The 16,387-nt window shown below is 48.0% G+C and overlaps 1 pseudogene; it reads left to right on the top strand.

Annotated features, from left to right (window-relative positions):
* LOC135548033 (phospholipid phosphatase-related protein type 1-like) overlaps nucleotides 1-16,387 on the top strand; it is a 134,396-nt pseudogene that overhangs the window by 104,214 nt on the left and 13,795 nt on the right.

The raw sequence follows: 16,387 nt of genomic DNA on the forward strand, positions 1-16,387 counted from the left end.
AACTAAAATGTGCTCTAGTCATTAGTCATTAACAATGGCGATGACGGCGATGATGATGATGAGAGTAATGATGATGATGAGAATAATGATGTTGGTGATGATGAGAGTAATGGTGGTGATGATGATGAGATTGATGATGATGATGAGAGTAATGGTGGTGATGATGATGAGATTGATGATGGTGATGAGAATAATGATGTTGGTGAGAATAATGATGTTGGTGATGATGAGAGTAATGTTGGTGATGATGATGAGATTGATGATGATGATGATGAGAGTAATGATGTTGGTGATGATGAGAGTAATGGTGGTGATGATGATGAGATTGATGATGGTGATGAGAGTAATGATGATGATGAGAATAATGATGTTGGTGATGATGAGAGTAATGGTGGTGATGATGATGAGATTGATGGTGACGAGAATGATGATGGTGGTGATGGTGAGGATGATGATGATGATGAGAATGGTGATGATGATGATAATGTTGGTGATGATGTGACTGATGATGATGAGAATGGTGATGATGATGGTGATGATGATGATGATGATGATGGTGATGATGATGATGATGATGGTGATGACTAAACACAAACTGACAGTTTGTGTCAAAGGGATATGTATTCCTCCTGTGTTACAGAAGCTGGTAATTCAGTCATAGTGTTGTCACTTATCGAGCTCTGTTTTTCAGATCTCGACGCCTGTTTTACAGAGGCAGGCTGCTCCGTTCATAGAGATGGATTCTTTTTGAATCTCTGTGGTTTTGTCTCACCATGTTCTGGTGTCTTGTTGTTCCAGATGTACATCACTAGCACCATAAAGACCAAGAGTAGTCGCCTGGCCAAACCTGTGCTGTGCCTGGGTACCCTGTGTACAGCATTCCTCACCGGGCTCAACCGGGTCTCGGAGTACCGGAACCACTGTTCTGATGTCATCGCTGGGTTCGTCCTGGGCAGCTCTATCGCTCTCTTCCTGGTGAGGACTAACTTTTCTTTTTCTCTGTTTCTTTTTCTCTTCCTGGTGAGGACTAATGTTTATGTATCTCTTCCTGGTGAGGACTAATGTTTATTTATCTCTTCCTGGTGAGGACTAATGTTTATTTATCTCTTCCTGGTGAGAACTAATGTTTATTTATCTCTTCCTGGTGAGAACTAATGTTTATTTATCTCTTCCTGGTGAGGACTAATGTTTATTTATCTCTTCCTGGTGAGGACTAACGTTTATTTTTCTCTTCCTGGTGAGGACTACCAGCCACTGGGTGACAAATTCACCTTTCGGCAGGACAATAACCTTAAACACAATGACAAATATACACTGAGTGTACCTGACATGAGGAACACCTTCCTAATATGGAGTTCCTCTCCCCCTTTTGCCCTCAGAACAGCCTCAGTTCGTCAGGGAATGGACTCTACACGGTATCTAAAGGGTTCCACAGGGATGCTGGTCCATGTGGACTCTACACGGTATCTAAAGGGTTCCACAGGGATACTGGTCCATGTTGACTCTACACGGTGTCTAAAGGGTTCCACAGGGATGCTGGTCCATGTTGACTCTACACGGTATCTAAAGCGTTCCACAGGGATTCTGGTCCATGTTGACTCTACACGGTATCTAAAGCGTTCCACAGGGATGCTGGTCCATGTTGACTCTACACGGTATCTAAAGGGTTCCACAGGGATACTGGTCCATGTTGACTCTACACGGTATCTAAAGGGTTCCACAGGGATGCTGGTCCATGTTGACTCTACACGGTATCTAAAGGGTTCCACAGGGATACTGGTCCATGTTGACTCTACACGGTATCTAAAGGGTTCCACAGGGATACTGGTCCATGTTGACTCTACACGGTATCTAAAGGGTTCCACAGGGATACTGGTCCATGTTGACTCTACACGGTATCTAAAGCGTTCCACAGGGATACTGGTCCATGTTGACTCTACACGGTATCTAAAGCGTTCCACAGGGATGCTGGTCCATGTGACTCTACACGGTATCTAAAGGGTTCCACAGGGATGCTGGTCCATGTTGACTCTACACGGTATCTAAAGGGTTCCACAGGGATACTGGTCCATGTTGACTCTACACGGTATCTAAAGGGTTCCACAGGGATGCTGGTCCATGTTGACTCTACACGGTATCTAAAGCGTTCCACAGGGATACTGGTCCATGTTGACTCTACACGGTATCTAAAGCGTTCCACAGGGATGCTGGTCCATGTGGACTCTACACGGTATCTAAAGGGTTCCACAGGGATACTGGTCCATGTTGACTCTACACGGTATCTAAAGGGTTCCACAGGGATGCTGGTCCATGTGGACTCTACACGGTATCTAAAGGGTTCCACAGGGATGCTGGTCCATGTTGACTCTACACGGTATCTAAAGGGTTCCACAGGGATACTGGTCCATGTTGACTCTACACGGTATCTAAAGGGTTCCACAGGGATGCTGGTCCATGTGGACTCTACACGGTATCTAAAGGGTTCCACAGGGATACTGGTCCATGTTGACTCTACACGGTATCTAAAGGGTTCCACAGGGATGCTGGTCCATGTGGACTCTACACGGTATCTAAAGGGTTCCACAGGGATGCTGGTCCATGTTGACTCTACACGGTATCTAAAGGGTTCCACAGGGATACTGGTCCATGTTGACTCTACACGGTATCTAAAGGGTTCCACAGGGATACTGGTCCATGTGGACTCTACACGGTATCTAAAGGGTTCCACAGGGATACTGGTCCATGTTGACTCTACACGGTATCTAAAGCGTTCCACAGGGATGCTGGTCCATGTTGACTCTACACGGTATCTAAAGCGTTCCACAGGGATACTGGTCCATGTGGACTCTACACGGTATCTAAAGCGTTCCACAGGGATACTGGTCCATGTTGACTCTACACGGTATCTAAAGGGTTCCACAGGGATGCTGGTCCATGTGGACTCTACACGGTATCTAAAGGGTTCCCAGGGATACTGGTCCATGTTGACTCTACACGGTATCTAAAGCGTTCCACAGGGATACTGGTCCATGTTGACTCTACACGGTATCTAAAGGGTTCCACAGGGATGCTGGTCCATGTGGACTCTACACGGTATCTAAAGCGTTCCACAGGGATACTGGTCCATGTGGACTCTACACGGTATCTAAAGCGTTCCACAGGGATACTGGTCCATGTGGACTCTACACGGTATCTAAAGCGTTCCACAGGGATGCTGGTCCATGTTGACTCTACACGGTATCTAAAGGGTTCCACAGGGATGCTGGTCCATGTTGACTCTACACGGTATCTAAAGCGTTTCACAGGGATGCTGGTCCATGTTGACTCTACACGGTATCTAAAGGGTTCCACAGGGATGCTGGTCCATGTTGACTCTACACGGTATCTAAAGGGTTCCACAGGGATGCTGGTCCATGTGGACTCTACACGGTATCTAAAGGGTTCCACAGGGATACTGGTCCATGTTGACTCTACACGGTATCTAAAGGGTTCCACAGGGATGCTGGTCCATGTGGACTCTACACGGTATCTAAAGGGTTCCACAGGGATACTGGTCCATGTTGACTCTACAGGGTATCTAAAGGGTTCCACAGGGATACTGGTCCATGTTGACTCTACACGGTATCTAAAGGGTTCCACAGGGATACTGGTCCATGTTGACTCTACACGGTATCTAAAGGGTTCCACAGGGATACTGGTCCATGTTGACTCTACACGGTATCTAAAGCGTTCCACAGGGATGCTGGTCCATGTTGACTCTACACGGTATCTAAAGCGTTCCACAGGGATACTGGTCCATGTGGACTCTACACGGTATCTAAAGCGTTCCACAGGGATACTGGTCCATGTTGACTCTACACGGTATCTAAAGGGTTCCACAGGGATGCTGGTCCATGTGGACTCTACACGGTATCTAAAGGGTTCCCTAGGGATACTGGTCCATGTTGACTCTACACGGTATCTAAAGCGTTCCACAGGGATACTGGTCCATGTTGACTCTACACGGTATCTAAAGGGTTCCACAGGGATGCTGGTCCATGTGGACTCTACACGGTATCTAAAGCGTTCCACAGGGATACTGGTCCATGTGGACTCTACACGGTATCTAAAGCGTTCCACAGGGATACTGGTCCATGTGGACTCTACACGGTATCTAAAGCGTTCCACAGGGATGCTGGTCCATGTTGACTCTACACGGTATCTAAAGCGTTCCACAGGGATACTGGTCCATGTTGACTCTACACGGTATCTAAAGGGTTCCACAGGGATACTGGTCCATGTGGACTCTACACGGTATCTAAAGGGTTCCACAGGGATACTGGTCCATGTTGACTCTACACGGTATCTAAAGGGTTCCACAGGGATACTGGTCCATGTTGACTCTACACGGTATCTAAAGGGTTCCACAGGGATACTGGTCCATGTGGACTCTACACGGTATCTAAAGGGTTCCACAGGGATACTGGTCCATGTGGACTCTACACGGTATCTAAAGGGTTCCACAGGGATACTGGTCCATGTTGACTCTACACGGTATCTAAAGCGTTCCACAGGGATACTGGTCCATGTTGACTCTACAGGGTATCTAAAGCGTTCCACAGGGATACTGGTCCATGTTGACTCTACACGGTATCTAAAGGGTTCCCTAGGGATACTGGTCCATGTTGACTCTACACAGTATCTAAAGCGTTCCACAGGGATACTGGTCCATGTTGACTCTACACGGTATCTAAAGCGTTCCACAGGGATACTGGTCCATGTTGACTCTACACGGTATCTAAAGGGTTCCACAGGGATGCTGGTCCATGTTGACTCTACACGGTATCTAAAGGGTTCCACAGGGATACTGGTCCATGTTGACTCTACACGGTATCTAAAGCGTTCCACAGGGATACTGGTCCATGTTGACTCTACACGGTATCTAAAGCGTTCCACAGGGATACTGGTCCATGTTGACTCTACACGGTATCTAAAGGGTTCCACAGGGATACTGGTCCATGTTGACTCTACACGGTATCTAAAGGGTTCCACAGGGATACTGGTCCATGTTGACTCTACAGGGTATCTAAAGGGTTCCACAGGGATACTGGTCCATGTTGACTCTACACGGAATCTAAAGCGAACCACAGGGCTACTGATCAATGATGACTAAACACGGAATCTAAAGCGTACCACAGGGAAACTGGTCCAGGGTGACGCTACACGGTATCTAAAGCGTTCCACAGGGATACTGGTCCATGTTGACTCTACACGGTATCTAAAGCGTTCCACAGGGATACTGGTCCATGTTGACTCTACACGGTATCTAAAGCGTTCCACAGGGATGCTGGTCCATGTTGACTCTACACGGTATCTAAAGGGTTCCACAGGGATACTGGTCCATGTTGACTCTACACGGTATCTAAAGGGTTCCACAGGGATACTGGTCCATGTTGACTCTACACGGTATCTAAAGGGTTCCACAGGGATACTGGTCCATGTTGACTCTACACGGTATCTAAAGGGTTCCACAGGGATACTGGTCCATGTTGACTCTACACGGTATCTAAAGCGTTCCACAGGGATGCTGGTCCATGTTGACTCTACACGGTATCTAAAGCGTTCCACAGGGATACTGGTCCATGTTGACTCTACACGGTATCTAAAGCGTTCCACAGGGATACTGGTCCATGTTGACTCTACACGGTATCTAAAGGGTTCCACAGGGATACTGGTCCATGTTGACTCTACACGGTATCTAAAGGGTTCCACAGGGATGCTGGTCCATGTTGACTCTACACGGTATCTAAAGCGTTCCACAGGGATACTGGTCCATGTTGACTCTACACGGTATCTAAAGCGTTCCACAGGGATACTGGTCCATGTTGACTCTACACGTCTAGTATCTAAAGCGTTCCACAGGGATACTGGTCCATGTTGACTCTACACGGTATCTAAAGGGTTCCACAGGGATGCTGGTCCATGTTGACTCTACAGGGTATCTAAAGGGTTCCACAGGGATGCTGGTCCATGTTGACTCTACGGAATCTAAAGGTTCCACAGGGATGCTGGTCCATGTTGACTCTACACGGTATCTAAAGCGTTCCACAGGGATACTGGTCCATGTTGACTCTACACGGTATCTAAAGCGTTCCACAGGGATACTGGTCCATGTTGACTCTACACGGTATCTAAAGCGTTCCACAGGGATGCTGGTCCATGTTGACTCTACACGGTATCTAAAGGGTTCCACAGGGATACTGGTCCATGTTGACTCTACACGGTATCTAAAGGGTTCCACAGGGATACTGGTCCATGTTGACTCTACACGGTATCTAAAGGGTTCCACAGGGATACTGGTCCATGTTGACTCTACACGGTATCTAAAGGGTTCCACAGGGATACTGGTCCATGTTGACTCTACACGGTATCTAAAGCGTTCCACAGGGATGCTGGTCCATGTTGACTCTACACGGTATCTAAAGCGTTCCACAGGGATACTGGTCCATGTTGACTCTACACGGTATCTAAAGCGTTCCACAGGGATACTGGTCCATGTTGACTCTACACGGTATCTAAAGGGTTCCACAGGGATACTGGTCCATGTTGACTCTACACGGTATCTAAAGGGTTCCACAGGGATGCTGGTCCATGTTGACTCTACACGGTATCTAAAGCGTTCCACAGGGATACTGGTCCATGTTGACTCTACACGGTATCTAAAGCGTTCCACAGGGATACTGGTCCATGTTGACTCTACACGGTATCTAAAGCGTTCCACAGGGATACTGGTCCATGTTGACTCTACACGGTATCTAAAGGGTTCCACAGGGATACTGGTCCATGTTGACTCTACACGGTATCTAAAGCGTTCCACAGGGATACTGGTCCATGTTGACTCTACACGGTATCTAAAGGGTTCCACAGGGATGCTGGTCCATGTTGACTCTACACGGTATCTAAAGCGTTCCACAGGGATACTGGTCCATGTTGACTCTACACGGTATCTAAAGCGTTCCACAGGGATACTGGTCCATGTTGACTCTACACGGTATCTAAAGGGTTCCACAGGGATACTGGTCCATGTTGACTCTACACGGTATCTAAAGGGTTCCACAGGGATACTGGTCCATGTTGACTCTACACGGTATCTAAAGGGTTCCACAGGGATACTGGTCCATGTTGACTCTACAAGGTATCTAAAGGGTTCCACAGGGATACTGGTCCATGTTGACTCTACAAGGTATCTAAAGCGTTCCACAGGGATACTGGTCCATGTTGACTCTACACGGTATCTAAAGGGTTCCACAGGGATACTGGTCCATGTTGACTCTACACGGTATCTAAAGGGTTCCACAGGGATACTGGTCCATGTTGACTCTACACGGTATCTAAAGGGTTCCACAGGGATACTGGTCCATGTTGACTCTACACGGTATCTAAAGGGTTCCACAGGGATACTGGTCCATGTTGACTCTACACGGTATCTAAAGCGTTCCACAGGGATACTGGTCCATGTTGACTCTACACGGTATCTAAAGGGTTCCACAGGGATACTGGTCCATGTTGACTCTACACGGTATCTAAAGGGTTCCACAGGGATACTGGTCCATGTTGACTCTACACGGTATCTAAAGGGTTCCACAGGGATACTGGTCCATGTTGACTCTACACGGTATCTAAAGGGTTCCACAGGGATACTGGTCCATGTTGACTCTACACGGTATCTAAAGGGTTCCACAGGGATACTGGTCCATGTTGACTCTACACGGTATCTAAAGGGTTCCACAGGGATACTGGTCCATGTTGACTCTACACGGTATCTAAAGGGTTCCACAGGGATACTGGTCCATGTTGACTCTACACGGTATCTAAAGGGTTCCACAGGGATGCTGGTCCATGTTGACTCTACACGGTATCTAAAGCGTTCCACAGGGATACTGGTCCATGTTGACTCTACACGGTGTCTAAAGGGTTCCACAGGGATACTGGTCCATGTTGACTCTACACGGTATCTAAAGCGTTCCACAGGGATACTGGTCCATGTTGACTCTACACGGTATCTAAAGGGTTCCACAGGGATACTGGTCCATGTGGACTCTACACGGTATCTACAGCGTTCCACAGGGATACTGGTCCATGTTGACTCTACACGGTATCTAAAGCGTTCCACAGGGATGCTGGTCCATGTTGACTCTACACGGTATCTACAGCGTTCCACAGGGATACTGGTCCATGTTGACTCTACACGGTATCTAAAGGGTTCCACAGGGATACTGGTCCATGTTGACTCTACACGGTATCTAAAGGGTTCCACAGGGATACTGGTCCATGTTGACTCTACACGGTATCTAAAGGGTTCCACAGGGATACTGGTCCATGTTGACTCTACACGGTATCTAAAGGGTTCCACAGGGATACTGGTCCATGTTGACTCTACACGGTATCTAAAGGGTTCCACAGGGATACTGGTCCATGTTGACTCTACACGGTATCTAAAGGGTTCCACAGGGATGCTGGTCCATGTTGACTCTACACGGTATCTAAAGCGTTCCACAGGGATACTGGTCCATGTTGACTCTACACGGTATCTAAAGCGTTCCACAGGGATACTGGTCCATGTTGACTCTAAAAGCGTTCCACAGGGATACTGGTCCATGTTGACTCTACACGGTATCTAAAGGTTCCATACTGGTCCATGTTGACTCTACACGGTATCTAAAGTTCCACAGGGATACTGGTCCATGTTGACTCTACACGGTATCTAAAGCGTTCCACAGGGATGCTGGTCCATGTTGACTCTACACGGTATCTAAAGCGTTCCACAGGGATACTGGTCCATGTTGACTCTACACGGTATCTAAAGCGTTCCACAGGGATGCTGGTCCATGTTGACTCTACACGGTATCTAAAGCGTTCCACAGGGATACTGGTCCATGTTGACTCTACACGGTATCTAAAGCGTTCCACAGGGATGCTGGTCCATGTTGACTCTACACGGTATCTAAAGCGTTCCACAGGGATACTGGTCCATGTTGACTCTACACGGTATCTAAAGCGTTCCACAGGGATACTGGTCCATGTTGACTCTACACGGTATCTAAAGGGTTCCACAGGGATGCTGGTCCATGTTGACTCTACACGGTATCTAAAGGTTCCACAGGGATACTGGTCCATGTTGACTCTACACGGTATCTAAAGCGTTCCACAGGGATGCTGGTCCATGTTGACTCTACACGGTATCTAAAGCGTTCCACAGGGATGCTGGTCCATGTTGACTCTACACGGTATCTAAAGCGTTCCACAGGGATACTGGTCCATGTTGACTCTACACGGTATCTAAAGGGTTCCACAGGGATACTGGTCCATGTTGACTCTACACGGTATCTAAAGCGTTCCACAGGGATACTGGTCCATGTTGACTCTACACGGTATCTAAAGGGTTCCACAGGGATACTGGTCCATGTTGACTCTACACGGTATCTAAAGCGTTCCACAGGGATACTGGTCCATGTTGACTCTACACGGTATCTAAAGGGTTCCACAGGGATACTGGTCCATGTTGACTCTACACGGTATCTAAAGGGTTCCACAGGGATACTGGTCCATGTTGACTCTACACGGTATCTAAAGGGTTCCACAGGGATACTGGTCCATGTTGACTCTACACGGTATCTAAAGGGTTCCACAGGGATACTGGTCCATGTTGACTCTACACGGTATCTAAAGGGTTCCACAGGGATACTGGTCCATGTTGACTCTACACGGTATCTAAAGGGTTCCACAGGGATGCTGGTCCATGTTGACTCTACACGGTATCTAAAGGGTTCCACAGGGATACTGGTCCATGTTGACTCTACACGGTATCTAAAGGGTTCCACAGGGATACTGGTCCATGTTGACTCTACACGGTATCTAAAGGGTTCCACAGGGATGCTGGTCCATGTTGACTCTACACGGTATCTAAAGGGTTCCACAGGGATACTGGTCCATGTTGACTCTACACGGTATCTAAAGGGTTCCACAGGGATACTGGTCCATGTTGACTCTACACGGTATCTAAAGGGTTCCACAGGGATACTGGTCCATGTGGACTCTACACGGTATCTAAAGGGTTCCACAGGGATACTGGTCCATGTTGACTCTACACGGTATCTAAAGGGTTCCACAGGGATACTGGTCCATGTTGACTCTACACGGTATCTAAAGCGTTCCACAGGGATACTGGTCCATGTTGACTCTACACGGTATCTAAAGCGTTCCACAGGGATACTGGTCCATGTTGACTCTACACGGTATCTAAAGCGTTCCACAGGGATACTGGTCCATGTTGACTCTACACGGTATCTAAAGCGTTCCACAGGGATGCTGGTCCATGTTGACTCTACACGGTATCTAAAGGGTTCCACAGGGATGCTGGTCCATGTTGACTCTACACGGTATCTAAAGGGTTCCACAGGGATACTGGTCCATGTTGACTCTACACGGTATCTAAAGGGTTCCACAGGGATGCTGGTCCATGTTGACTCTACACGGTATCTAAAGCGTTCCACAGGGATACTGGTCCATGTTGACTCTACACGGTATCTAAAGGGTTCCACAGGGATACTGGTCCATGTTGACTCTACACGGTATCTACAGCGTTCCACAGGGATGCTGGTCCATGTTGACTCTACACGGTATCTAAAGCGTTCCACAGGGATACTGGTCCATGTTGACTCTACACGGTATCTAAAGGGTTCCACAGGGATACTGGTCCATGTTGACTCTACACGGTATCTAAAGCGTTCCACAGGGATGCTGGTCCATGTTGACTCTACACGGTATCTAAAGGGTTCCACAGGGATACTGGTCCATGTTGACTCTACACGGTATCTAAAGCGTTCCACAGGGATGCTGGTCCATGTTGACTCTACACGGTATCTAAAGCGTTCCACAGGGATACTGGTCCATGTTGACTCTACACGGTATCTAAAGGGTTCCACAGGGATACTGGTCCATGTTGACTCTACACGGTATCTAAAGCGTTCCACAGGGATGCTGGTCCATGTTGACTCTACACGGTATCTAAAGCGTTCCACAGGGATACTGGTCCATGTTGACTCTACACGGTATCTAAAGGGTTCCACAGGGATACTGGTCCATGTTGACTCTACACGGTATCTAAAGCGTTCCACAGGGATGCTGGTCCATGTGGACTCTACACGGTATCTAAAGGGTTCCACAGGGATACTGGTCCATGTTGACTCTACACGGTATCTAAAGGGTTCCACAGGGATACTGGTCCATGTTGACTCTACACGGTATCTAAAGCGTTCCACAGGGATACTGGTCCATGTTGACTCTACACGGTATCTAAAGGGTTCCACAGGGATGCTGGTCCATGTTGACTCTACACGGTATCTAAAGGGTTCCACAGGGATACTGGTCCATGTTGACTCTACACGGTATCTAAAGCGTTCCACAGGGATGCTGGTCCATGTTGACTCTACACGGTATCTAAAGGGTTCCACAGGGATGCTGGTCCATGTTGACTCTACACGGTATCTAAAGCGTTCCACAGGGATACTGGTCCATGTTGACTCTACACGGTATCTAAAGCGTTCCACAGGGATACTGGTCCATGTTGACTCTACACGGTATCTAAAGCGTTCCACAGGGATGCTGGTCCATGTTGACTCTACACGGTATCTAAAGGGTTCCACAGGGATACTGGTCCATGTTGACTCTACACGGTATCTAAAGCGTTCCACAGGGATGCTGGTCCATGTTGACTCTACACGGTATCTAAAGGGTTCCACAGGGATACTGGTCCATGTTGACTCTACACGGTATCTAAAGGGTTCCACAGGGATACTGGTCCATGTTGACTCTACACGGTATCTAAAGCGTTCCACAGGGATACTGGTCCATGTTGACTCTACACGGTATCTAAAGCGTTCCACAGGGATACTGGTCCATGTTGACTCTACACGGTATCTAAAGGGTTCCACAGGGATACTGGTCCATGTTGACTCTACACGGTATCTAAAGCGTTCCACAGGGATACTGGTCCATGTTGACTCTACACGGTATCTAAAGGGTTCCACAGGGATACTGGTCCATGTTGACTCTACACGGTATCTAAAGGGTTCCACAGGGATACTGGTCCATGTTGACTCTACACGGTATCTAAAGGGTTCCACAGGGATGCTGGTCCATGTTGACTCTACACGGTATCTAAAGCGTTCCACAGGGATACTGGTCCATGTTGACTCTACACGGTATCTAAAGGGTTCCACAGGGATGCTGGTCCATGTTGACTCTACACGGTATCTAAAGCGTTCCACAGGGATACTGGTCCATGTTGACTCTACACGGTATCTAAAGCGTTCCACAGGGATGCTGGTCCATGTTGACTCTACACGGTATCTAAAGGGTTCCACAGGGATACTGGTCCATGTTGACTCTACACGGTATCTAAAGGGTTCCACAGGGATACTGGTCCATGTTGACTCTACACGGTATCTAAAGCGTTCCACAGGGATACTGGTCCATGTTGACTCTACACGGTATCTAAAGCGTTCCACAGGGATACTGGTCCATGTTGACTCTACACGGTATCTAAAGGGTTCCACAGGGATACTGGTCCATGTTGACTCTACACGGTATCTAAAGCGTTCCACAGGGATACTGGTCCATGTTGACTCTACACGGTATCTAAAGGGTTCCACAGGGATACTGGTCCATGTTGACTCTACACGGTATCTACAGCGTTCCACAGGGATACTGGTCCATGTTGACTCTACACGGTGTCTAAAGGGTTCCACAGGGATGCTGGTCCATGTTGACTCTACACGGTATCTAAAGCGTTCCACAGGGATACTGGTCCATGTTGACTCTACACGGTATCTAAAGGGTTCCACAGGGATGCTGGTCCATGTTGACTCTACACGGTATCTAAAGCGTTCCACAGGGATACTGGTCCATGTTGACTCTACACGGTATCTAAAGCGTTCCACAGGGATACTGGTCCATGTTGACTCTACACGGTGTCTAAAGGGTTCCACAGGGATACTGGTCCATGTTGACTCTACACGGTATCTAAAGCGTTCCACAGGGATGCTGGTCCATGTTGACTCTACACGGTATCTAAAGGGTTCCACAGGGATACTGGTCCATGTTGACTCTACACGGTATCTAAAGCGTTCCACAGGGATACTGGTCCATGTTGACTCTACACGGTATCTAAAGCGTTCCACAGGGATGCTGGTCCATGTTGACTCTACACGGTATCTAAAGGGTTCCACAGGGATACTGGTCCATGTTGACTCTACACGGTATCTAAAGGGTTCCACAGGGATGCTGGTCCATGTTGACTCTACACGGTATCTAAAGGGTTCCACAGGGATGCTGGTCCATGTTGACTCTACACGGTATCTAAAGGGTTCCACAGGGATACTGGTCCATGTTGACTCTACACGGTATCTAAAGCGTTCCACAGGGATACTGGTCCATGTTGACTCTACACGGTATCTAAAGGGTTCCACAGGGATGCTGGTCCATGTTGACTCTACACGGTATCTAAAGGGTTCCACAGGGATACTGGTCCATGTTGACTCTACACGGTATCTAAAGCGTTCCACAGGGATACTGGTCCATGTTGACTCTACACGGTATCTAAAGGGTTCCACAGGGATACTGGTCCATGTTGACTCTACACGGTATCTAAAGGGTTCCACAGGGATACTGGTCCATGTTGACTCTACACGGTATCTAAAGCGTTCCACAGGGATACTGGTCCATGTTGACTCTACACGGTATCTAAAGGGTTCCACAGGGATGCTGGTCCATGTTGACTCTACACGGTATCTAAAGCATTCCACAGGGATACTGGTCCATGTTGACTCTACACGGTATCTAAAGCGTTCCACAGGGATACTGGTCCATGTTGACTCTACACGGTATCTAAAGCGTTCCACAGGGATACTGGTCCATGTTGACTCTACACGGTATCTAAAGCGTTCCACAGGGATACTGGTCCATGTTGACTCTACACGGTATCTAAAGGGTTCCACAGGGATACTGGTCCATGTTGACTCTACACGGTATCTAAAGGTTCCACAGGGATACTGGTCCATGTTGACTCTACACGGTATCTAAAGCGTTCCACAGGGATACTGGTCCATGTTGACTCTACACGGTATCTAAAGGGTTCCACAGGGATGCTGGTCCATGTTGACTCTACACGGTATCTAAAGGGTTCCACAGGGATACTGGTCCATGTTGACTCTACACGGTATCTAAAGCGTTCCACAGGGATGCTGGTCCATGTTGACTCTACACGGTATCTAAAGCGTTCCACAGGGATACTGGTCCATGTTGACTCTACACGGTATCTAAAGGGTTCCACAGGGATACTGGTCCATGTTGACTCTACACGGTATCTAAAGCGTTCCACAGGGATACTGGTCCATGTTGACTCTACACGGTATCTAAAGCGTTCCACAGGGATACTGGTCCATGTTGACTCTACACGGTATCTAAAGGGTTCCACAGGGATACTGGTCCATGTTGACTCTACACGGTATCTAAAGCGTTCCACAGGGATACTGGTCCATGTTGACTCTACACGGTATCTAAAGCGTTCCACAGGGATACTGGTCCATGTTGACTCTACACGGTATCTAAAGCGTTCCACAGGGATGCTGGTCCATGTTGACTCTACACGGTATCTACAGCGTTCCACAGGGATACTGGTCCATGTTGACTCTACACGGTATCTAAAGCGTTCCACAGGGATGCTGGTCCATGTTGACTCTACACGGTATCTAAAGCGTTCCACAGGGATACTGGTCCATGTTGACTCTACACGGTATCTAAAGCGTTCCACAGGGATACTGGTCCATGTTGACTCTACACGGTATCTAAAGGTTCCACAGGGATACTGGTCCATGTTGACTCTACACGGTATCTAAAGGGTTCCACAGGGATACTGGTCCATGTTGACTCTACACGGTATCTAAAGGGTTCCACAGGGATGCTGGTCCATGTTAACTCTACACGGTATCTAAAGGGTTCCACAGGGATACTGGTCCATGTTGACTCTACACGGTATCTAAAGGGTTCCACAGGGATACTGGTCCATGTTAACTCTACACGGTATCTAAAGGGTTCCACAGGGATACTGGTCCATGTTGACTCTACACGGTATCTAAAGCGTTCCACAGGGATACTGGTCCATGTTGACTCTACACGGTATCTAAAGCGTTCCACAGGGATACTGGTCCATGTTGACTCTACACGGTATCTAAAGCGTTCCACAGGGATACTGGTCCATGTTGACTCTACACGGTATCTAAAGCGTTCCACAGGGATACTGGTCCATGTTGACTCTACACGGTATCTAAAGGGTTCCACAGGGATACTGGTCCATGTTGACTCTACACGGTATCTAAAGCGTTCCACAGGGATACTGGTCCATGTTGACTCTACACGGTATCTAAAGCGTTCCACAGGGATACTGGTCCATGTTGACTCTACACGGTATCTAAAGGGTTCCACAGGGATACTGGTCCATGTTGACTCTACACGGTATCTAAAGCGTTCCACAGGGATACTGGTCCATGTTGACTCTACACGGTATCTAAAGGTTCCACAGGGATACTGGTCCATGTTGACTCTACACGGTATCTAAAGCGTTCCACAGGGATACTGGTCCATGTTGACTCTACACGGTATCTAAAGCGTTCCACAGGGATGCTGGTCCATGTTGACTCTACACGGTATCTAAAGCGTTCCACAGGGATACTGGTCCATGTTGACTCTACACGGTATCTAAAGGGTTCCACAGGGATACTGGTCCATGTTGACTCTACACGGTATCTAAAGCGTTCCACAGGGATACTGGTCCATGTTGACTCTACACGGTATCTAAAGCGTTCCACAGGGATGCTGGTCCATGTTGACTCTACACGGTATCTAAAGGGTTCCACAGGGATACTGGTCCATGTTGACTCTACACGGTATCTAAAGCGTTCCACAGGGATACTGGTCCATGTTGACTCTACACGGTATCTAAAGCGTTCCACAGGGATACTGGTCCATGTTGACTCTACACGGTATCTAAAGCGTTCCACAGGGATACTGGTCCATGTTGACTCTACACGGTATCTAAAGCGTTCCACAGGGATACTGGTCCATGTTGACTCTACACGGTATCTAAAGGGTTCCACAGGGATGCTGGTCCATGTTGACTCTACACGGTATCTAAAGCGTTCCACAGGGATACTGGTCCATGTTGACTCTACACGGTATCTAAAGCGTTCCACAGGGATGCTGGTCCATGTTGACTCTACACGGTATCTAAAGCGTTCCACAGGGATGCTGGTCCATGTTGACTCTACACGGTATCTAAAGCGTTCCACAG

This window comes from Oncorhynchus masou, chromosome 11 (genome assembly GCF_036934945.1).
Source record: "Oncorhynchus masou masou isolate Uvic2021 chromosome 11, UVic_Omas_1.1, whole genome shotgun sequence".
NCBI lineage: Eukaryota > Metazoa > Chordata > Actinopteri > Salmoniformes > Salmonidae > Oncorhynchus > Oncorhynchus masou.